Source organism: Heteronotia binoei, chromosome 8 (genome assembly GCF_032191835.1).
Source record: "Heteronotia binoei isolate CCM8104 ecotype False Entrance Well chromosome 8, APGP_CSIRO_Hbin_v1, whole genome shotgun sequence".
NCBI classification, from domain to species: Eukaryota; Metazoa; Chordata; class Lepidosauria; order Squamata; family Gekkonidae; genus Heteronotia; species Heteronotia binoei.
Window position 1 is genome coordinate 34,832,634 of NC_083230.1, and position 24,270 is coordinate 34,856,903.

General features: G+C 41.0%; 1 protein-coding gene across 1 annotated transcript in view; it reads left to right on the plus strand.

The window, feature by feature from the left end:
* IMMP2L (inner mitochondrial membrane peptidase subunit 2) overlaps positions 1–24,270 on the plus strand; it is a 919,024-nt gene that overhangs the window by 79,060 nt on the left and 815,694 nt on the right. The gene's annotated exons all lie outside the window — the stretch shown is intronic.

Below are 24,270 nucleotides of genomic sequence, written 5' to 3' on the forward strand. Positions count from 1 at the left end.
GGTTGCTTTTGAGCCCATCTACACTGAAGTGGAGAAGAGGCTGCAGCGCAGCGGCGTCGCCCGCTCTGCCTCTGAAGTCAAATGAGATAAGGGGATGGTGGAGGCAAAGGGAAAAGTGAGCCACAGAACTGGACGTCCCACAACGCTCCTTGCTTCCCGCTGCTGTGATCCACCGACGCACCAGCCTCCCGGCCTAATCACCTCCCCGTTCAGAAACAGCATGCAAGCACGCTCCCTGCAGCCCAAACACGCTGAGAGGACTGCCGAGACGGGGAGCGGAGGCTTCAATACAAGCGTTGAAGCCCCGCCCCCTCCAGACGCGGCCGAAAGCGAGCCGAAGAGTCTGCTCTCAACACATACATTGGATCCCTCCTTCTTCCATTGGATTTCTTTGCAGAATACGGCAGGTAGTCTTTGCTTTCCCTCTTGATCTGTCCCTCTCTTATTTTCCAAACCACATGTACACCTTTAGCCCAAAGAGTATCCCTTGTTCCACTTTGGAGCAGTTCTGCTATTTGTTGCTATATTTAATAAGATAACGAATGTGTCTGTGTTTTTGATTTAGTACTTCTAGTATTTGCTTAAGGTTATTTCCCCCTGCACACACACACACACACACACACACACACACACTACCGTACCAACTCTCTGAATAAATTTTGTATCCCTTTTAAAATCAGATCTCTGCCATCCTTTTCCAACTGAAAACTTGCTCCTCACTGTTGCCACTTGAGGTAAAAGATCTTGGTTTTCTTTGCTTTGTACAAACATGCAAAGCTAATTCTCCTTGTTGATCTGAACATAATATTCATGTGTTTGTTGTGTGGGCATGGTAACATTTGCATAGATATAAGTAATAACAACACCATATAATGTGAAGAATAAGGTGGTATGATCAGCCGTGTCTCTGGGCAGTGAGCTACTTAACCAAGGGTAAACACCAGTGAGTATATTTTTTATAATATTAGTGCCATTATTTTCAGCAAATATTGGCTACTTACAAATATCAAAATCTAGTTCAAAAATTAAAATCCATAAAACACAGTGTGTTAAGAATGCCTGTCTTTTTTAACATGCTGTTTTGGGAGGAGGCTTTGCATTATAAGAACATAAGAGAAGCCATGTTGGATCAGGCCAATGGCCCATCCAGTCCAACACTCTGTGTCACTTAGTGGCCAAAAAAAATTGTCCTGTGGCAGTGAATTCCACATGTTAATCACCCTTTGGGTGAAGATGTACCTCCTTTTATCCGTTCTAACCCGACTGCTCAGCAATTTCATTGAATGCCCACGAGTTCTTGTATTGTGAGAAAGGGAGAAAAGGACTTCTTTCTCTACCTTCTCCATCCCATGCATAATCTTGTAAACCTCTATCATGTCACCCCACAGTCGACATTTCTCCAAGATAAAGAGCCCCAAGTGTTTTAACCTTTCTTCATAGGGAAAGTGTTCAAAACCTTTAATCATTCTAGTTGCCCTTTTCTGCACTTTTTCCAATGCTATAATATCCTTTTTGAGGTGCGGTGACCAGAATTGCACACAGTATTCCAAATGAGACTGCACCATTGATTTATACAGGGGCATTATGATACTGGCTGATTTGTTTTCAATTCCCTTCCTAATAATTCCCAGCATGGAATTTGGGCACAAGTAGATTTTTCTTGAAAAGAGGTGGAAATGAAGCTTTGGAGCTCAAATCTGATACTGCTGAGGGAATGATGCTTCATATTGCAGTAAGAGAGAAACGGCAAGCGAGTTTAAACAAATGCTAAGAGTAAAAGACTATTTGACTTTTGCAGTGGTATGATGAAGAGCTACTTCTAGAATATCCATATGACAAATCTTTATTTTGGTTAACAACAAAGCACCATTCTTTAAAACTCAGATTTCATGCTTTTTTTTCTTTTTTCTTTGCACTGGCAAAACACAACATTGTAGGTTCTTTTAGAGTGCAGGAACCTGAGCCACCATCAACACTTGACTGTAGAGTAGGGTTGCCAATCCCCAGGTGGAGGCGGGGGATCCCCCAGTTTGGAGGCCTTCTCCCCACTTCAGGGCCATCAGAAAGCAGGGGAAGGGGAGGGAAATTTCTTCTGAGAACTCTATTATTCCCTAGGGAGAGTTATTCCCATAGAAAATCATGGAGAATTGATCCGTGGGTATCTGGGGCTCTGGGGGGAGGCTGTTTTTTGGGATAGAGGCATCAAATTTTCAGTATAGCATCTAGTGCCTCTCCCCAAAATACACCCCAAGTTTCAAAAAGATTGGACCAGGGGGTCCAATTCTATGAGCCCCAAAAGAAGGTGCCCCTATCCTTCATCATTTCCTATGGAAGGAATTGAAAAGGTGTGCTGTCCCTTTAAATGTGATGGCCAGAACTCCCTTTGGAGTTCAATTATGCTTGTCACAGCCTTGATCTTGGCTCCACCCCAATGTCTCCTGGCTCCACCCCCAAAGTCTCCTGGCTCCACCCCCAAAGTCCCCAGATATTTCTTGAATTGGACTTGGCAACCCTAAGCTGGTCTGATCCAATGGGGCCATTCTTACGTGAATCTCACAAAAATTGAATTAACTTACTTAACTGATGAAATTGTACATTTAAAGAAATATTATCCACCTAGAGATAGGGAAGAGACGCAGGATTGATCTTACCAATTCTTAACAAGCTTTAGGGCAGGGGAGTCAAACATGCAATTTGGGGGCCGAATCAGGCCCTCGGTGGGCTCCTATCAGGCCCCCAAGCAACTGGCTGTCATCTACTTCCTTCTCCCTATATCTTGCTTCCTTCTGTATAACAAGGCTTGCTCAATTGCGCAGGAGCTACAGAGCAAAACCTCTATTTTCTCCATTGGCTGAGGTTCCTTGGGCAAGAAGGGAGGAGGAATAGCTTGCTTTGCCAGACTCTCTCAATTGTACAGCAGAGCTACTGAGCCAAGTCTCTCTTCCTTTTATTGGCTGAGGCTCCCCCCCCCCCCCCAGTTCCCTGGGGAAGGAAAGAAAGAGCCAGAGCTTCCTTTGCCCAGTTCCCTGGATCCCATGGGAGAAATACAAAGAAAGCATCTAAAACCAATGAGTGCTAACTTTTTAAACATATTTTAAGTTTTTTTAAAAAAAATTGTGTTTGTGTCCTTTATAAAGTTTATATCTCTGCTACCTAATCTTAAATAGGTACACACATGGCCTGGCCTGGCATGTCTAGGCACAACCTGACATGGCCCAACCCAACAAGGTCTCATTTATAATAATAACAAGAAAAAGATATTGGATTTATATCCCGCCCTCCACTCCGAAGAGTCTCAGAGCAGCTCACAATCTCCTTTACCTTCCTCCCCTACAACAGACACCCTGTGAGGTGGGTGGGGCTGGAGAGGGCTCTCACAGCAGCTGCCCTTTCAAGGACAACCTCTTCCAGAGCTATGGCTGACCCAAGGCCATGCTAGCAGGTGCAAGTGGAGGAGTGGGGAATCAAACCCGGTTCTCCCAGATAAGAGTCCGCACACTTAACCACTACACCAAACCGGCTCTCCATTTATGTCAGATCCGGCCCTCATAACAAATGAGTTTGGCACCCCTGCTTTAGGGAGCTGGGTATAGTACACATTTAATTGTGAAGAGTTTCAAAATGTAAGAAACGATGGTACTCCATCTCAAATATCAGGGGAAATTGTACATTGGTTTATTTATTTAAAATATTAATATATTATTTTCTGGCAGCATTCAAAAGTACTGCACTGATCTAACACCCATAGCTATTAGTAGTACTAGAAGCACAGAGTTACTGATCTGAAGACTAAGGAAGTGACAAAGACTAAAGAAGCTGAAAGTGAAAATATTCTTGTGCATGACTTCCTAAGGTTGTATTGAAGCTATATTTAAGCTCAGTCTTGATCTTTAATTTGGCTCTTGGTTTTCATACAGGATATTGCATTGCTTCAACTGTAACTATTGTAAGATAAAGTGGTTGGTCTTCAAGATGGGATAGGTACTCTATCTATCATCTGTCTATCTATAATATTATATATTATATATTTATGTGTCTCAGAGGCTTAAATAATCATATTTGCAGAAACAAAAACTCATGTGTTTGCAAGCACAAACCCCCACCCTATCCTGTATTAAATTCTTTTAATCCACTTCAAGAACTATCTATACTAGAATTTTACCAACTTTATTGGGTATCAACATTGTTGCTGGTGTTCGCCGGTATATAGAAAGCTGATATTAGAACGCTGTTAGTTTAACACATCCTGCTTACACAAATAAGTATAACTAGCTAAGAAAAAAAAATTATTTCAAAACTGTCTCAACACCAATTTTATCTAATTTGACTTGAGCCTGTTATAAGCATAAATTAGTATGTTGGTTTAGCAAAATCCTTATTAAAACAAGCATATAAATAATTTATTTATCCTTAGCAAATTACATAAAATACAACTAAATAATTTGTCTATCTCAGTCTAAACCATTTCTCCTAATAACATATTAAAAACAAATCTGCCAAATTACCAAGTCTACCAAATTACACAGCAGTTATGCTGTCTACCTTTTCAACCTTTAATCCTACTCTTACATCATTATAGACAATCTCACTAAATAGGCATACTGTAAATACATCTACTATATAAAGACATCTGGTATCTGCCACTCATTAACATTACTTCTTCAAAATCTCTCTTATTCTTTTAAAATCTAACATCTGTTCATTATTAATGGTTACATGTTTATTTATTCACAAGGGGGAAAAAAAGAAAAAAAGAACCTTGATTCCAGAGTCCTTCCCAGAGATTAAAAACTTTTAAATTCCTTTGATTTCTGCACCCATATTGCATACGAGGCAGCCCATTTATTCATAGTTTGCCTTTTGATATCACATTTCACTTAGTCAGAGTTCCTTGTCCAGCCATTCACCAAAGTAGAGAAAAAAAGATTCAAAGTCCTTTTTCCGAAAGGCTTTCCACATCTTGATTTGTTGATTGGAGTGCAGCTTTTCTCTTCTCAATATGGCCTGCCCCCTCAACAACAGGGGGAAGAATTCATCACCATTTTCCCCTCTCAGCCTAATTTCACTGCACCTTAATTTCCGGTCTAGTTTTGAAACTGCGACACAGGAGACCATCTTACTTTTCTTTTGTTTATTTCGAAAAGTATCACTTTCCCCTTCCGATTTCACAGCCGTCAGTACACTCTCTTGAGCACTCAACCCCTGTAGGTTTACAGTTTCATTAACTGTCAGCATAAAACAATTCATTTGGTCTTTAAGGAGCTCCATAAATGAGATAAGTTAATGTTGAGGTAACAGATTGTAATTTTAACCAGTGTATTCTAGTTAATATTTTTTCTGGAGCTGTATAATTTTTAATTTTTTTTATTATATGTACTATATTTATTAAGCTAGAAGATGTTTGACCACTACTGTATTATTTGTCATATCTCATTATTCATACTAATGCCCTATATTTTATTTTCACATTTATTTTTTAAATATCTTACGTTTCACCTATTTAGGTCCATCGTGATTTTTACAATTTTTATGTGGTTGTTGTTGGCCTGCATTGTGCTGTGTATTTGGTCATGGACTGTAATAAAGCAAACTGAAACTGAGATAAGATCTTTGTGCAGAGAAATGAGATTTGAACAAATATCTTTTCCATGTGACATTTTATTAAGCAGTGCCATTTCTGATATCAAAACTCAGTCTCTTAGATCAGATTATAAATTTGCTTCAAGCTCCTGTTAATCCCTGTTCCACAACAGCTCCAGCTGAAGTTTTAGAAACCATTCTTTCAAATACAGTCAGGTGATAGAGACAAATCTCTTTGCAGTATATCTCCTTTGTGTTCAGATCGTATTGCAACTTCTTAGTAATCTTTTTGATATATATCCAATTATAGTCCGGGTCAATTTTAGTAATTATATTCAATCCAATTTAATTAGTTAAGACTGCTCATGACATTCTGAGGCCTCTTCATTACAAACCCACATAACAATACAACGTTCCAATAATACTAATATCATCAATTATTTGTAAACGGGGACTCCAGTACAAAGCTTAAACAGGCACCGCCTTCTGACATTCATATTACTGATAGCATCCCTTCCCATTGCTTGATACTGCCCTCCTTCAAGTACCAGTAGATTTACTGTTCAGTTAATTAATTACAGCTGTTACAATTATTTTAAAGGTACATAGAAAAATATTCACAAAACAATTTAAAAAGAATAATAATCGTATAAGTAATTTATATTTAAAGTAAATATGTTTGCAATTCACAACAAGAATAATTTATCCATTCATTTACAGTTCACAAAAATACAGACCAGTCTAAACTCTGGTTTAGTCCCATTGGCGCCATAGTTTTTAATGTATGTATCCAGTAACATTCACGTTTTAAATGGTGTTTTTGTATGTCCATTCTTACATAAAGATGTGGATCAAATTTTTCAAGTACAACAAAAGAGAAATCAGTGGGGGAGTGGCCCGCATCAAAAAAATGCTGGCAGAATGGAGCATCAATTTTATGCATCTTTAAACGTGATTTATGTTCACAAATCCTGGCCCTCACAGTTCTTATAGAGGACCCGACATATAGCTTGGAAGAGGCACATTTTTAATGTATATTATTCTTTTACTGCCACAAGATGTCCAGTTTGTTAATTTCTTTCTAAAATAAGAAAGAATAATCTCATCCGTGCGCCAAACTAAATCTCATACTGAGCAGTGCCTGCAAGGGAAGTGACCTGTAAGTCCCGCATCATCCTTTTCACTATAAGTAGCTTCCATACCAAAGATCTCTTCAAGAACTGTTTCAAACAATGACAAACTCACAATTATTTTTGGGCTAATGCATCGAAATCACAGTACCATATGGAGATAACACACAGGGTCTTAAAACGTGTCAGCAAACTGAAAAGAGGAAGAAACTTGTATGGGATGTTACTCACCCTAGAATTCATTCAGCACTTAAATGTGAATTTGCAGAACTGTTAACAGAAGTATGCTACATCACTAAAATCTGCCTCTATAATAGATAACTGGAAAGTGGCCAATCTAATCCAGTATTCCAAAGAGGACCTTAGGGCTCTCTAGGAAACTAAATATATTAATGTAAGGTCTTTCTCTGGTAACTTGGTTGAAAGCATAATTTAAGGATGACAACATTAACCTCATGGGCTGCATTCCTTATTTAAGAAAGATAGAATACCTTCTGACAATCATTCTTTACCAGGCTATAAAGCGTATGCCAACAAATACGTGCACATGTATTTGGATTTCAAAACAACACCTTTAAAACAATTCCTGGAACAAATCCTAAACAGTTATTGAAAGAGGGACTGTGTCAGAGTGGAGAACTCAAATCCACCAAGAATGATCAGTGTGCATTTCTTGACAAAAACATCAGAAGTCATTATTAAATTTGGCGTCATCTTAATCTAATATGACCTCAGAAATCATCTTCATTTAATATGAATGTTAAAGAGACCTGTTAATGGAAAACCTCATAACTGAAACATACAGGGGTACACGTGTTATTATCTGACAATATTGGATATCAGCTTTCTTATGACAGCAGGGAAAAAAGTGAGCATAATGTGTTAAATTTACCAATTATTTACTTTCATGAATGAAAAAAAACAACCAGACCTTGATTAAAATATTTTCTTTTTTCTCCTTCACCAATGCCCAGATATCATGACAGATGTAATTTGATGGAAATTATTGTTGGGTAAACATGTTCAGAATTGAGATGAAAATAGGCTTATTTTGGGCCAAGGCCTGCTCAGGGTTTCGTTCTGAATCACATTAAGTTATAAATATAAGAATCTTTAGTAACTTCTGCAAAGCAGCACTAGGAGGCAACTTTAGGGGAAATGTCCTCCAGAATAACTGATTCAGCACTGTGAGACAGGATAGTGGATTAAATGCATTTCCAGCTTGATCCAACAGGACTCTTCTTATGTCCTTAAAATCTGTAAATCTGGGGAAAGAAGACAGAACGTTTAAGCTGGAAAGCTCAAATTTGACACTGATAGCAGTTCTGATGCCTCAGTTTGATTTTAGAGAGTGAGCATTATTTACTTAGATGTAGTAGTGTATCAGTTTCTTTAAAATAATTAGGCTTTGTGATATATGTTAGGGATGTGCATTTGGTTCAGTTGAAACAAATACACCCCTGAAAAACAGCTAATTCAGCTGTATTAAAGCAGTATAGAGCTGAATTAGATTCTCTGATCTGATTCGGGAGCCGTATACTGCAGCCATGAATTGCCGCCGAAATTCAGCAGCCATTCGGCCCCATTATACCCTATGGGCCTTTGAAATCACTGGCAAAATAGGGTATAATGAAATGCGGCTGGGGGGGGCAGGAGGTTTGAGGTAGAGGCTCCAAATTTTCAGGGAAGCTTCAGGAGATTCTCTCCTACATAACCCCCAAGTCTCAAAAAGATTGGACCAGCGGTTCCCATTTTAGGGGCACCCAAAAAGGCCCATTTCTCCCAATGTTGGAGAAAAAGCAATCAGTCCGTTTTTCCACTGTAATAACAGTGCAAAAACTGATTCTGGGGAGCAGAAGGTTTGAGGGAGAGCCCCCAAATCCGCAGAGGCATCTCCCCCACAGGCAGTGCCATGTCCCCGAGCAGCACCAGTGCTACCATGCTACTGCCATTGGCACAAACAGTACATTAGATCAAACTAGAGACTCTCTCTCACTCAAAAATTGAGGTGCAGGCTCTCTGCAAGGACTGCTGCACAGAACCAGTGCATTGAATGCACTACTGCCATGCAGCAGAGATGGGGCATGAACTTCCTGTATGTCAAGCATCTGTCCACTGAACCACAGCCCCACAGAAGAAATATCTGTGTGGAATCCCTCAACACTCCACTTGTTGCTGGTCACTAAAACTGGGGCACTGAAACTGGGGCCTCTACCTCAAACCCCCTTCCCCGCAACTTCATTATACCCTATTTTGCCATTTATTTCAGTAGCCCATAGGGTATAATGGAGCTGTATATTTGGGAATAGCCGTATATCTCCCGAATCAGATTCGACTCCCGAATCTATTCGTAGATATTTTTTAGTCCCAAATACCCCCAAATCTGAATTTTTCCATTTTTTTTTCTTTTGCACACCCCTAGTATATGTGTGTGTGTGTGTGTGTGGCACCTTTAACACCAACAAAGTGGTGTCTATAGCCCCTTCACAGTGCCTTCTTACTTTTTGATATTTTTTCAGACACTAGCATTTCTGGGGTTACACACACACACATACACAACAATATTTCTCTGACATGAGGCATAAATTTTTTTTGCTAGGGGGTAGGATGGGGTATAAATTGAGATGAAGAGGAGGATATTATTATTGGATTTATATCCCGCCCTATACTCTGAATCTCAGAGTGGTCACAATCTCCTTTACTCCCCCCCACAACAGACACCCTGTGAGGTAGCGGGGGCTAAGAGAGCTATTACAGCAGCTGCCCTTTCAAGGACAAGTCCTATGAAAGCGATTACTGACCCAAGGCCATTCCAGAAGCTGCAAGTCGAGGAGTGGGGAATCAAACCCGGTTCTCCCAGGTAGCAGTCCGTGCACTTAACTACTGCACCAAACTGGCTGTCACCAACTACATGTTGGATTCAGCTTATGCAGCAGTTTATCAGGGAAGCTTTTGAAACCTAAATCATTCAGTTTTCCCTTATACTCAGGTATCAAACTTTCAATTCATTTCATGTATTCAATACATCCTGCCCTACCTACAAAATGGGCTCAGGATGGCTCACATCATAAAACCAACAGCATCAAAACAATAAATACGATCAATGATTAATATAAAAAAAGGCTCATATCAGATAAAATAAGTGTATGTGTAATCTAAATGAAACAGTGTACATGCACATAAAAGCTGATGCCCAGAATAAAACCTGGTTGGTTCTTAAAGGTGCCACTGACCTCAAATTTTGTTCTGCTGTTTCAGACCAACATAGCTACCCTACCTGAATCCATTAGGAAATTTTTAAAGGCCTCTGATCCTCATGTCCACCCACACTCAATCTGACTTTCCCCCAAAATGTAAATTGAAACCAAGCAAGTATGTTGAATCCACCAAAGAGAGCCTGCAGTCTGACTGTTGGTGCATTAAAAGTGGGTGTAGCTAGCCAGCCAGCCAGACACCAAACTTATAAGGATTGATATGTAATTAATCCAGAGAACCCAAAGATACAACTGAAAACTTTTGCAGATCTCAATTACCTTACAATAACAAGCGTCCTTCAACACTCTAGATCGGCTGGATGGATGAAAAAAATAGTCATCTTTCCTAGATCTCAGAGAGGTCTGTATCTCATGTGTGCAGCAAGAGCTATGCCAGGAAAGAAAGTTACCAGATCTCCCCACCCCCTTGACCCAAATCTGCCAATGTATTGATTTACTCAATTGGAGCTTACCAGCACTAGTTAATATGCATATTGACACCTAGCCTTTGGCGGGAGAAGGTTCTCCATCCCTCTATCTAATCCATTTGTGTCTGTTTTAGCTCAATTAACATTTTTAAGAAACTGAGGTTGTAAAGTCATTACACCACTGACTTTGCAGCTCAGAGGGAAAAATCACACATAGACTTTATCACCCCATTCATGCCTTTGAAGCCCCAAGACCTGTGTTGGTTGCCTGGAGGGGGCTCAGTCCCCGCTGGAAAAATCAAGGGGGGGGTGCTTGAGCCCCCATGTAGTTTACGCCTATGAACATGGAGCAAGCATTAAGCCAAACTGTAGTGAGAAGTCCAGAATCATAAATCGGGAAATTCCCTTAATGTTACATCAGAATGATGAGTCTATGGAATCTACTAATCCTTGATAAAATACTAGAAATAAGGTCCATTGTGGATAGAAATACAATGAGGTCTAGAAAGAGGTTGTGTGCGAGTGCCCTTGTCTGGGGGCGGGGTCTGCAGAGGGAAGGGAAAGAGAGAGGGAGGCAAGGCATGTTGTGATGGCAGCTGTTTAGAAGGGAAAGGAAGAAAGTAGGGAAATGTGACATAGATTATCAGAGAAGGTAGGGTAGACTGAGAAAGAAGAGAGGAGGCAAAATAGATGGAGTAGAGTGACAGATAAGGGGAGAAAGAGGGAATATTGTTATTGTGTATTGCAACATCCTTCCTTCTTCCTCTGAACTGCCCCCACACCCTTGGCAATCCACCCCCTCCTCACTGTCTTACCACCCCCCAGCTGTAGGTATTCAGTCCCCCCACCCCAACAGAGTAACTATCTTTCCACCCCTTAACCCTCGGCATTTGGTTCTCCCCATCCTTGCTGTGGTCTCAGCATTTTTCATCCCCACCCTTGCAGTATTCCCACCTTGGACCAACCTTTGATATTCAGTTCTGCTTCCCATCCTAGGTGTCTTGCCACCCCTTTACCTCTTGGCCATTAAGACCCGCTATCCTTATTGCCTTCCCACCCACCCCCAATCTTTGGCATTAACCCCACCTGCTGTCTTCCCACCCATACCACCCTTTGTGTCTTCTAACCCCATCCCCTGTCAACCCTTGCCATTCAAACACCCCCCCCCCCATCCTGGCTGTCTTTCCACCCACCCCAGCCTGTTAAAACACTAGAGACACCATGTAAGTAATTTAAATAAATGCTAAGCAAGCTAAGCAAGCAATTCCCAAGTGTGGTCTCTAATTTTTAGCACTATATTATTGTGGTCACTGGGGAACAAGACATTTAAAGGTAAAGGTAAAGTATGCAATTCGCAAAATTTAACAAAACTGAAATTATACAAAAGCCATTAAATCCAATTAAGCATTTCACCCAGATGGTGTAACTGTCTGAAATTTATGAATAAAGAAGGCTTCCTTCTGTAAAAGGATTTGATGGACATCCTATGCATTATAAGAAGTCCGGCCATCCTTAATGAGGCCAAGATCTTTTCAGTTTTGGCCCTGACCTGGTGGAATGCTCTGCCGGAAGACACCAGGGCCCTGCAAGATCTTTTTCAATTTTGCAGGGCCTGTAAAGCAAAGATGTTCCACCAGGCTTTTGCTTGAGGACAATGACAGATGCTGAGCTAGAGGGATTTCAGAATGTCAAGGATTGGAGGGAGGTGGGAAGATGGCATGGGTGGGTGGGGCATGGATGCCAGGCCTGGGGGGGGGGGAGACAGCCAAGATGATGCTCCCCCAGGGGGAAATGTAGCATACTTCTGTTAACAGTTGTAAGTTCACATTACGGGGACCCTTTGGAGACACCTTTGCCTATTCTCCCAGCCTGGTGGTGAACACAGAGGGAGCCTACTGCAGCTCTGCCTGCCCTGTTAGCTCTCATTTTGCCTGGCCTCTCAGAGAGGAGTGATTTTTAAAAGCTCAAAGGAAAAAAGCTATAGCACTACAGAAGGCTTTTACATATCAGGGGTTCCATAAATAAAAAGACACTTCCATCAAAACTCATGGTTTAATTTTTAGAAGCCATTGGATTTTAGAAATATTGTGTGCAGATTTCACATGGAAGGTATAAAAATCCTTTAGGCCATTGAGAATTTACAAGGAGACTTGTGATTTCATTCATTACGCTCATGATATGTACGGCATTATTAAGAATTGATTGGATTTAAAACTGGTGAGCAGACGCTGTTGCAATAGCGCTTCCCATAGTGCATGGTGAATTACGAGAGTCACTTCTGGTTATACGTTACCCAGGAGGGCTGTTTAATGTGTTCAGTTATACAGATCTGCAAACTTTTAGCTGTGGGCTGATATCCATATTAAACTGTAAATCTGCTGGCAAATTATTTTCTAAGAAAACATCTTAACACAGATCAAATTAAGGGCAGGAATTGATTTCCAAATTTAGAGTTGAGGCAGGCTGATGTGAGATGCATTATATATATGAAAACAGATAAATACATTATAAGCCTAGGTTTGAGATATATCCCTTTCCTACCTCTTGTCTATAAAGATGCATAGACCATATACAGAGAAATCTGAGTGATGGGAAACAAGTTTGGAGGCAAGGCCAGGAGGAAGACCAAATAAAAATGTAATTTTCTCAGCTTGCAGTATATGACTTACTCAGCAACTCTGCTCAGCATCATTTATAAGGGCAGTACAAAACGTCTGTCAATGTAGGAAGAATATGCCAACTTCTAAGGCTTTCTCCCATTATCTTGTGATATTCTTTCTGATTTCTTTCTGATATATTTCTGATATTCAGAAACAAAATTATTTCCATGTGTTCCTTCCTTGGGGGGAAACATATCTGAGAATGGGTCGGTTTTCATTTTGCTCTTACCCATACTCTGGATATCCTGAGAATAAAGATGGAAACCTTCCTTTCACCATTTTAGCCTGATTGGCTAAAGGGGAGGTGGAGGGTCTAGGCCTTGGAATATTTCCAGATAAGAGAAGTGAAGGGTTGAGGTGTGTTGGAGGCAGTCTTGGTTACCTCAATAAACTGGGGATTCTGGAGGAACTTACAGCTATTCCAAATTAGATCACTGTGAATAGAGAACCTTTTAGCAAGAAATACTAATACGGCTTTTAGGGATTTTTTTGTTTGTTTCTCACTAATGCTTTTTCTCCCAGAATCACAACTATGTGTAATTATGCCTAATTCTGCCCTCTCTGTGCTGGCTGTCTTGGAGATGACCTAAAGCTCATCTTCAGTGCTTCAAAGAGAAGCTAATTCACTTGCAAAGATGGAGAAGGGGAGAGAATGGCCAACAAAATAGAGGATTGTTGACCATAGTTTACAAAAGCAGCAAGTCCTGGATTTTTAAAAAAAGTTTGCTTAATAAGTCAGTGAAAATGCCGGAGGAGAGTGTTATGGCTGAGAGTGTTTTGTTTTGTTTTTGTTATAGTTATATAGTTGCTCCCAACTATAGAAGATACCGTGATTGTGTGTGTGTGAAATATTCCCAGAATTTAAAGTTGGAGCAGTGGTCAAAAATATATTTCAAAAGATGAAAGAATGGTCTCTTGTCTGACATCTTAAAGTGCTATGTGACCCTTTTGTGTGAACCCTTGTTTGGCAGATAGTCCAAGATGATTCATGGAACACAAAGGAAACAACACGAGATATATTTTCTTTACTCTCAGTAACTCATATGTTACAGATCTTTTCTGTGGTTTTACTTAAGGATTCTGCTGAAATAATTATCTTGTGTACCATTATACTCTGAGAGCTTAAAGTTTAGTTTAATTTAGTTTATTGGATTTATATCCTGCCCTCCATGCTGAAGGAGACTCGGGGCAGCTCATGGTAAATAGTAGAATGCAATAAAATATTTACATTAAAACATTAAATTAAGACAATTTAAAAATAAGTTGGTGCTAATTTTCAATACAGTTTAAAGAGGATTGTGTACTTTGACTTTTTCCATGTTGTACTATAATGAAATAGTGATAAACTTAAGGTCTTACTAGTGAAGTATATGTTTTTTTTGTTATCCTTTAAAAATACAGATACAACAATAACAAAAAGAAGGCTATGACATCATAAACAACAAACAGTTTTATTATGATGTATTTATGACCTAAATCCTAGAAGGCTGTTCAAATCAAATTTGCACAAGAACCCACTTCATAAAATACCTGAAGTAATTCACTTCAGGCATCCAGACAGGCAAGAAAGCTTCTAATAAATCTATTCCTCTTTTATGATTCAGCAAGGCCATCCCTCTGGAACTTGCTCCAATAATGGATACAATTTAGCTGTCCTGACGGAACAAATATAATCTAAAAATAAAGCTCAAACAAACTAACTCAGACATGTTTAACTCTCTGTCTTGCTTATAGGCTCTAAATATGGCGGCCATAACTGTTGTTCCAAACATACCTCCCCCAAACACATCTAAGCTGCTGTATGTTGTATGTACAATCAGTCCATCTCTTTTCTGTCATGTGCAATATTTAGGGGACAGTCACTTATATTGTTCTCATCAGACAGTATGTTCTAGAAGTGAAGTAGCAATGTAGTATGTGCAAACCCAAAGTTGTTCTTTATTCCAATATATGTGTAGAGATTGCATGTCAAGTATGAACTTGGCCTTTGTGATCTAAGTAGAACATTTCTTGCTTCCCAGAGATCTAAGCAATCAGTGTGACTCAGAGGTCTAGACTAGACTTGAAAATGTGATATTCAGGGCCAGCCATGTGATGGACTGTCAAGGGTTAATGCCTCACAGACTCAGAGAACCTTTGATTGACAGGCTGTTCAAATGGAACTCTGTGGAGAGTGTCAGTTAATAAATGACAACTGGGAATTGACAGTTGAAGAAGAGACAATTTAATATTGACTTACAACTGTGAAGGAGGCAAAAGACGAGGAGTGGGGGGATCATGGGGGACTCCCATTCAAGGCGGAAAAGGGACAGAGCTCCTAGTCTAGAGAAGTAAAAGAGTGAAAGAGATTTCTCTTAAAAGAGGAGAAATCCCTGATCTGTGAATAGAGAAGGATTTTGGGAACTCGATTATGTGGCCCTGCCTTCTAAAACTTGAAAATCAATGAAACTCAGAAACTTATGTTTGTTTGTTTAAGCAGACACTGAAAAGAAAGCCTCTCTCCTCAGAATTTCAAAGACCTTGTTAAAAAACAAAAATATCTACCTGTCAACAAATTTTCTTGAATTTAGTGTGATTACAAAGTTACCTCAGTTATTATTGCTTCATATATCCACCCATGGCTTTTTTTGTAAAAAAAGCCTAGGAAAAGCTTATGTTGGGGTGAGGCCACACCCCCTGATGTCCCTGGAAACCGAGCCCCAGGAAACCATGGCTCAGCTCTGCAGCAGCATGGCTCAGCTCTGCAAGCCCAGCCAGTGAGCTGGGCTCCAAGAAGCTGTCTCCACAGCACAGCTTGCTGCAGCACATGCACATGGCTGCCACCTTCTGCCAGAGCCCAGCGGGAGCTGTGCTCTGGTGTGTTCTGGCTCAAAAAAGCCCTGTATCCAGCCCTTGATTCCACCTGACCTTTCCCTCTCCAAGTTAAATAAAATATTTTGTTTATTTTGAACTTTCAAAAGCCTCCTGTGTGCTATTTCACATACAGAAGTTATGAAGGTGATTTTGTCTCTTCCCTCAGTTCTGTGAGCTGGGCCAGTATTTAAATATATAATAACATGTCTGGATGTTACAGCTCTGTAGACCAACAAAAAAAGAAGAAAATAGATATAGGGGCTGCTCAGCAAAAAAGGTAGAAGCAAAGGGAAAATCCTATGTATGAGGGAGTGAAGAGGGCAAGATCACCATAGACAGCCTACAATCTTATGTTTTGATAACAAGAGAAAAAGAAGAGAAGAGATTGGATTTATACCCCACCCTTCACTACCTGAAGGAGTCCCTGAGTGGCTTACAATCTCCTTCCCCTTCCTACAACAGACGCTCTGTGAGGTAGGTGGAACTGAGAGAGCTCTGACAGAAACTGCTCTTGAGAGGAACAGCTCTGCAAGGTCACATCAGCAGGTGCATGTGGAGGAATGGGAAATCAAACCTGGTTCTCCCAGATAAGAGTCCGTGCACTTAACCACCACACCAATCTGGCTGTCTGACTTCTGCCACTTCATTACTGGCAGGAATGCTTTTGTTGTAAGCATTCAGTGTTTTAACAAAAAGCAGTCATTTTTTACAGCATCTCTAGACTTAGGGGTTTTGGGGGGGGCGGGGGGTTATCACAACTGAAGTTCATCTCTCTTGCCCTGCAAATATCCAGAGTGCGTAACAGCTGTTACATGAAACGTGAATTATTTATTTATTGGATGAAGATGTGCAGTTTCCATTGAAAGTGATGCTGCATTGTGGACTCTCATTGATCCTTATGCTACAGAGGGGATTCTTAAGAATGTGCATGTAAAGTTCTGTGCATATCTATTTAGACTGTAGCCGGGATGAAAAGTTATATGATGTATTTCTCTGAAAACCAATGCACTTTTCTTCTTTTAGGAAAATTTTGCAGTATCTTGGGACAGTCGTGCCGAATAAATGGTCACTCCAGCTAATTGCTTCTTTCGTCATGTTATGAATGCTGTTAGACATGGTGGAATGTTAACCCAGGGGGGAGGAGTGTGGGATAATTGAATGTTAAGCCCTTCCCAATTGGCCATTTCTATCCCTAAAGACCTGTTCCAAGTGAATAAAAGAGTTGTTACAGTTGCCAGTTTTCTAAACATAACTGTGCAGGCACAAATAAGACACAATAAACCTTGCTTTCAAAAAACTCCCCAAAACTGTAAAATTGCGACAAGCTTTAAATTTCTCATCAGGTCAGTATGGCAGCTGTTTGAGCATATATTATCTGGAGGGCTTTCTTCCTCCTGGTTCTTGAATTCTAACTAAGTCAAGAGCTGTTCTCTGTCCTAATATCATTCTTTCATTTTTCGTATAGTGCAGGCAGCCCTTTCAGTGCATGATACTTATCAAGCTGGCGGAAGCAGCTTAAGTATTCTTTTGTTTGCCTTTATAAAGCACTGGAACTCAAAATGAATTCTGAACTTCTGCTGCCTGCTAACAAATACTGTGCATAAGAAACTCATATTATTGTAGGTCACTGAATTCATTTTTAAAATGCCAATTGACATCATTACTTCAGAGACTTGTAAAATTGTAGCCTCATATCAGAACTCTGCAGAAATGTGGAAAATGAGGGAGTTGGAAGGGCTCACAGTGCATCCTGGGAAAGAAGCTTCCATGATGCTTTTCCAAGATGTGAATCTGCCTAAGTGAATTTTGCTGGCTTGTGGGATATTTCCACTGTGGCTTTCTATTTAACATGTAGTAGAAAATTGGCATAATTTCTCCTATCCTTGGCATGGAACTTGATGACTCCAGTTGATGCATAGTTTATTTTTTTGCCTTTGCAGAAATTGATACTGTATCATCAATAATGGCCCCAGCTGCTTAGTTGAAAATGAAAATAGGAAGGCTGAATGTATGAAGAGAAATAACCACAGACAGGCTATCTAGAACTCCAGATTTGTGTTTAAAAAAACTGATCGTGTTTTTAAAAAAAACTGATTAGAAGGAGCTGTAGACACCATTACTATTCATTATATCTTGCTGACATGTTGCAAACATCTAATTTCTGTCAAGTAGTCAAATGTAGCACCTCCTTCCTATCATTAAGCAATAAGATTTGCTTTTCACTTCATTAAAGGGGAGCCCAGTAATATTATTAACATTAAGAATCTGTCAAGTGTCCTATTGCAGCTCTCATTCCAGAGTCCATTTTTAATTGCAAAGCCTAAAACTTCATAATCAACTCCTCATCCTTGTCAAAAGGTTCCTTTCTGTATGGCATTCAGCCACCTCACATGATCCTTGACTGCCGCTTTCTCCTCCAAACTGAAAGATAAACAAGATAGGGGTGGGGTGTTTTCACCTGTCACTGAAAGAACTGAAATGGTTGGCTAAATGTTAATCAACAGGACTAATGCTGTGAACCCCTGTGCAGCCTGACCTACCTTTCTGCTGGTATGGGGTCTACGTAATTTAACACAATGGCTGTTCTCCCCCCACCTCCAAGAGTTCCCATTTTTTCAATGATTGCTGCTGCAAATCCAGGGACATTGACAGAGAGACAGAAGGTCCACGCTGAGGGATAATTTATGGTATTTGCTTGCCTGCCATTTTCCCTTTGGCTTCAGAGTTATAGATACTATAGTAATGTGTGTACTACCAAACAGCCAGCATAAATAATTTGGTAGTGGGGAGGGAGAGGGTGTGGCAGGTGCTAGGAGAAACCCAGGGAAGATGGCACTGTGTATGGGCAGAAAAGTACAGAAATCTACACTTTTCCATCCACACTGGGAGGCAAACCTACTTTGACTCCAGTCTCTGTGGAATGGTCAAACCAAACAGGTTTGGGGAACAATGGAAGAAGCAGAAATCATGGAAGATGAACAACTGGAGGAGAGCATCGTGTGGATGCTTAAAAAAAAAAAGCCTGAGAGCATCATGTGGATGCTTAAAAAAAACCCTGCTCCATTTTAAGAGCCAGGATGGAGAAAATCCTCCATGTTGAAACAGCCACAATAACGAAGTATCAGTTGATGTGGATGAATGAGACTAAACTCCAGGATTTTCCCTGCAATAGCTGTTACAAATGAATAAAAGGAAGTTTCTGAAAACATTTAATTCCACTACTTGTTCATCTTCTCTTTGTGGTAGAGAATCACAATGACAGCTGCTTCACTCAGTTCAGTTTTATTCCATTGAGAGTAGATTTTGTCTAAAGGCGCACAGTGTGGCAGTCCTGACTGCGGCCTATGTACTGGTGTTTTCCTTTGCTTTCACTGTCAATGTCTATTGGGTTTTCTTGGTCATTCTATATTCTCATCACTTTCACCATGCATGCCCATTGAGGTTTCCCCCCACGTTGCATTGTTTTTCCTTCCTTCAGATCTCAGTTATTTGAGAATGGGCTTGTGGCAATCTTTCCCCTTGCTTTGCTTCCAAGCTGAAGGTAATTCAAAAACATGCGCATTCCTTCCGATTTCCTCCTGCCCCTTTTCCTGCCCCCCAAGAGGTCACTCCTCTTCCCCCATTGAGATTCTTCCTCCCACTCCTTATTGGCCAGTTTAACGCTGGGCATGTATATTGAAATAGGAGATTCTTCAGCCTGTATCTACTCTTGAGTAGCCATTTTAGCAAAACATTAGTGAACAAGCTCTACAGCTGTTTACTTTTCCCATCCAACATGCAAACCAAATAAAGGTGTGCTGGGAGGGCAGTGCGGAATGAAATTGACAATACATGTAAAGAGAGACAGATGCTAGGATGGGAAGTCTAGAACTTTTAAATTATTTTTTCCTTTAATGAATTTTTTTTTCTTTCAATGAACAATATTTTTGGGGAGAGCATTTTGGCAGTCTCTGGAAGCAAGCCTGAGATTACAAAGTCACATTGTTCTACATTTTTAAATTTTTAAAATTAAGTGGCATAACTCTAACAAAAGGAGACTTTTGCTAGATTAATGCCACTTGTAAAAAATAATAGATACAAGACGTGCTTCTCCGGCTGCAGTGAACAATGTTATCAGCTACTGTTTCCATTTTTCACAGTTGCTGATAACACAACAGAGAATCCAGTACATCCAGTGCATCTTGGTAAAAAGAAAAGTGAGCTTCGCAGCAGCTGTTCCCACTCCCCACCTTGCCTCCCCTATGGTGCTACTACAGCAAGAAATGGGCTGTTCTGAGTGCCTCACATGGGAGGAAAGGGGTGAAAACTGAGCCCTGCTCCATACTCACAGGAGCTGCTCAGGAGCTCCAGTCCCACAGTGACCCTTTCTCACCCAGCTAGGAACCTGCAGCTTCGAAGGGCTCTGCATTACATCCATACTGCCGCCGTCCTCGCACCAGCTTGGCTAAGTCTGGGGTATGGTTGCCAAGTCCAATTCAAGAAATATCTGGGGACTTTGGGGGTGGAGCCAGGAGACTTTGGGGGTGGAGCCAGGAGACATTAGGGGTAGAGCCAAGATCAAAGCTGTGACAAGCATAATTGAACTCCAAAGGGAGTTCTGGCCATCACATTTAAAGGGACGGCACACCTTTTCAATTCCTTCCTTCCATAGGAAATAATGAAGGATAGGGGCACTTTCTTTTGGGGCTCATAGAATTGGACCCCCTGGTCCAATCCTTTTGAAACTTGGGGGGTATTTTGGGGAAAGGCTCTAGATGCTATACTGAAAATTTGGTGCCTCTACCCCAAAAAACAGCCCCCCCAGAGCCCCAGATACCTGTGGATCAATTCTCCATGATTTTCTATGGGAATAAATCTCCATAGGGAATAACAGAGTTCCCAGAAGACATTTCCCTCCCCTCCCCCCGCTTTCTGATGACCCAGAAACGGGGGGAGGGCCTCCAAACCGGGGGATCCCCTGCCCCCACCTGGGGATTGGCAACCCTAGTCTGGGGGTGCATGGCAGTGATATTATTGTGATGTCATTGGGTGTGCACACATGCTTTGCATGTGCAAAATTGATACGGAGGGGGAGGATAGGCCTTCGGCCTAGGGGCGCAGGCACCCCTAGCCCTGGGCCTGTCCGTCTCTAGCTGAAAATGTATGCCTCTCAAATACATCTTGAGCTTATTTAACCCCCATACTACTCCTAGGACTTCCCATACTATATTTCTGCTCTCTAGGCAATAGCTTACAACTCGGACATACTATTGGATGACAGTTATCTTGCCCTTTCTGCAGTAACACTATCCCTAGGCTGTACTGGCTAGCATCAGTGCTCACTATGAACTTTTGGGAGTAGTCTGGAAGTATGAGGATTAGAGCCTCTGTGAGCCTCTTCTTTAGTGTGTCAAAAGCTCTCTGACACTTAACTGTCTAAGGCACTTTCCTGGCTATCCTTTTTTTGCATAGCCTGGTAAGTGGCACTGCATGATGTGAAATGTTTGGAATAAATCGCCTATAGAATCTACTTTTGCCATGTGTAGTGTGATCTTACCTCTCCCTATTTGATGGCCCAAGTACACAACTGAGCTATTGGCAATTTGACATTTTGAGGGCTTAATAGATAACCCCGCCTCTTGAATTCTCTGCAATACAATTTTAAGGTGGTCTAGGTGTGGCCAGGATGAGCTGGTTATTGCGATGTCATCCTGATAGCTCCCTGCAAAGTCCAATCCCTGCAACACTTTGTCCATTAATCTCTGGAGCACTTTACTAGCTGAATTGATTCCAAAAGGGAACATATTAAAATGGAATTGCCCCATGAAGCAAGAAAAAGATGTTCTGTCCTTAGCTCTTTCTGTTAATGGTAACTACCAAAACCCAGAAGTGAGGTCCAAGGTGGTGTTATATTCAGCATTAGCAATCCTTTCCAGGACCTCCTCTATATTTGGTGCCGGGTATTGATTGATTTTACATAACTGATTTAACTTTCTTTAATCTACACATAGCCGATATTCTGGGGAGGGGGGTGTCTCCCTAGCCGATATTCTGGGGAGGGGGGTGTCTCCCTTGTGCAGCTTCTTTTTAGGGACTATTATAAGATTGCTACTCCATTCAGAAGTTCTGGGTTCTATTACTCCCATCTGCAGCATCTTTTGTATTTCCTGCCTCACTACCCCCTCATTGGCCCTCTAATGGCGTATGGGTTGCATTTGATTGGTGGATGTTCCCCCGTGTCGAAGTCATGAATGATCAGGTCAGTTCTCCCTGCGTGATTCATAAACAGGGCTGCAAAATCCTGCAGCACCTCCCACAATTGCCTTTGCTGTTCCGCTGTCAGGGCCTCGTTAATTGGAATCTCTCTCAGCCCTTCCTTCCTGCCTGCCTCCATCACTAGATCAGGGATATCAAAATCTTCCTCAGGTCAGCTTTCCACTGATAATTGCTGTACCTCACACTTGATAAATTTTTTCAGCCGGTTAATATGAACCAACAGGGTTCCTCTTTCTGGATCCTCTGCTTGATAGTTTCCATTGCCACAACTTTTCAGTATTTTGAATGGCCCAGTACATCTCAGATCTAACTTCCCTACCCCTTCTGATGTTAGCAGCGGAGCCAGATCTCCCTCCTGTAGCTACTTGGCCCTGGTTGATTATCAAAATAGTGTTTCTGCTTTTGTCTAGCTTCTGTTATTGCCTCATGGGCTGTTTGTCTTAAACTCTGCAGAACCCTTTGCAGGTTTTTTAAATAGTCTGCAGCGTGCCGGGGTAGCTCTGGGGCCCAGACCCCTTCCCGATTCCCTTTTAGCAGCTCTAGGACTCCAGGCAGCTTCCTTCCTAATACTAACTCATTCAGAGACTAACCTCCCAGTGAGATATGCACCTTTGCATGATAGGAGGCATGCCCAACCCTTTGACAGATTTCACAACTGGCAACATATCTTTTCACATTCTTATGTATGCCCAGCCAGTAAAAAACTGAACTAATTTTGCCCAGTGCCCTCTTAAACCTGAGATGACCTGTCAGCGGTTGATCATGCCCAACTCTTAGAATTTCCTCTCTAAATTTTTTTGGAACCACAAGCTGTTTTCCAGGTCACAAGTCACATCTTATTTTCTTGGGCATGAACTCTCTATACAATAGTTCATTTATCCAAAGGAATCTAATATCTCCTGGCATATTCAATGTAGTCTCATTCTCCCTTACTGCTTCTCTGCATTCTTTAAGGGACGGGCATTCCTTTACTTCCTGTTTATATATTTCTGAATCTGTACTTACAGGAAAAATTATGTCCCTTTGGCTCAACTGTTCATCTTCCGTCTCCCCCGCCCCTCACCTTCCCTCTCTCCTTTCCTCCCAGTTGTTCTCTAGCAATCTCTTGTAATTACTGGAAGCTGAGACACTATCTGTTTTGCTCTCTATACTTTGTATTGGATATCCATGCATATGAGGAACTGCGGATCCCACCCCTTATGCACCAGAAGAGGGATGGTATCACTCCAATCCCCCACTCCTGCTTTCAGAAATGTGACAGGCAGTTCTTTGGGTCTAGAGTCATGGGATCATATTTCTATTTTGCCATCTGCCTGCAGTCCTAACCTATGGCAAATATCCTCTGCTACACTTGACAAGTCTGCCCCACTATTCCATATTGCCTGAAGATCAATACAATCCCGTAGCCTCACTTGCATAGCCCTTTTTTGAGCACACCAGTGTGCTTGCTCTGGACTGATATAAGAAACTGGTTTCTTTGGTAGGGTAGCTAACTCAATATAATTTTTTCCCCTTCTGGTGAATTATAACTGGCTGCTTTAAATTTCCCCCCCACACACACGCATCGAGAGTAAACAAGAGGAAGGAGCGCTCTCCGCCTACTCTAGTTAAAGCAAGCCATGTATGCACTTCTGAAGATCATGGGAGATTTCGAGGAGAGTGTTGACTCCTTTTAAAAAATGAGGTTTTGGGTACATTTATAATGTAAGCATAACTCTCTGATACCAGAGAGTGGTGGGACTGTTGTAAGTGTCTGGGTATGTTCTCACAAGGTATAATCAGCCCATGGAAGGTGGAGTCTTGTTCTCCTCCAGTCCTTCATTTTAAGGTCTCCAAGGGCTGAGCTATATTATATTATTTGCATAATAACTTAGCTCTAATTTGATTTGAAATATATGATGTAAAGCTAATATAATGAGCTAAGATTAACTAGTGAATGTTATAAGTCTTATTATTTAATCTTTGAGAGAAGAACGAAGGAAGAAAATGAAGATGAAGAAAACATGAAGATATAATGTTTAAGTGATATTAAGTTTGTATAGTGTAAAAGATTTTGTTGGAGTTGTTAATTTTTAAATTCTTCCTTTAATAAAGAAAGAACATGCAAAAA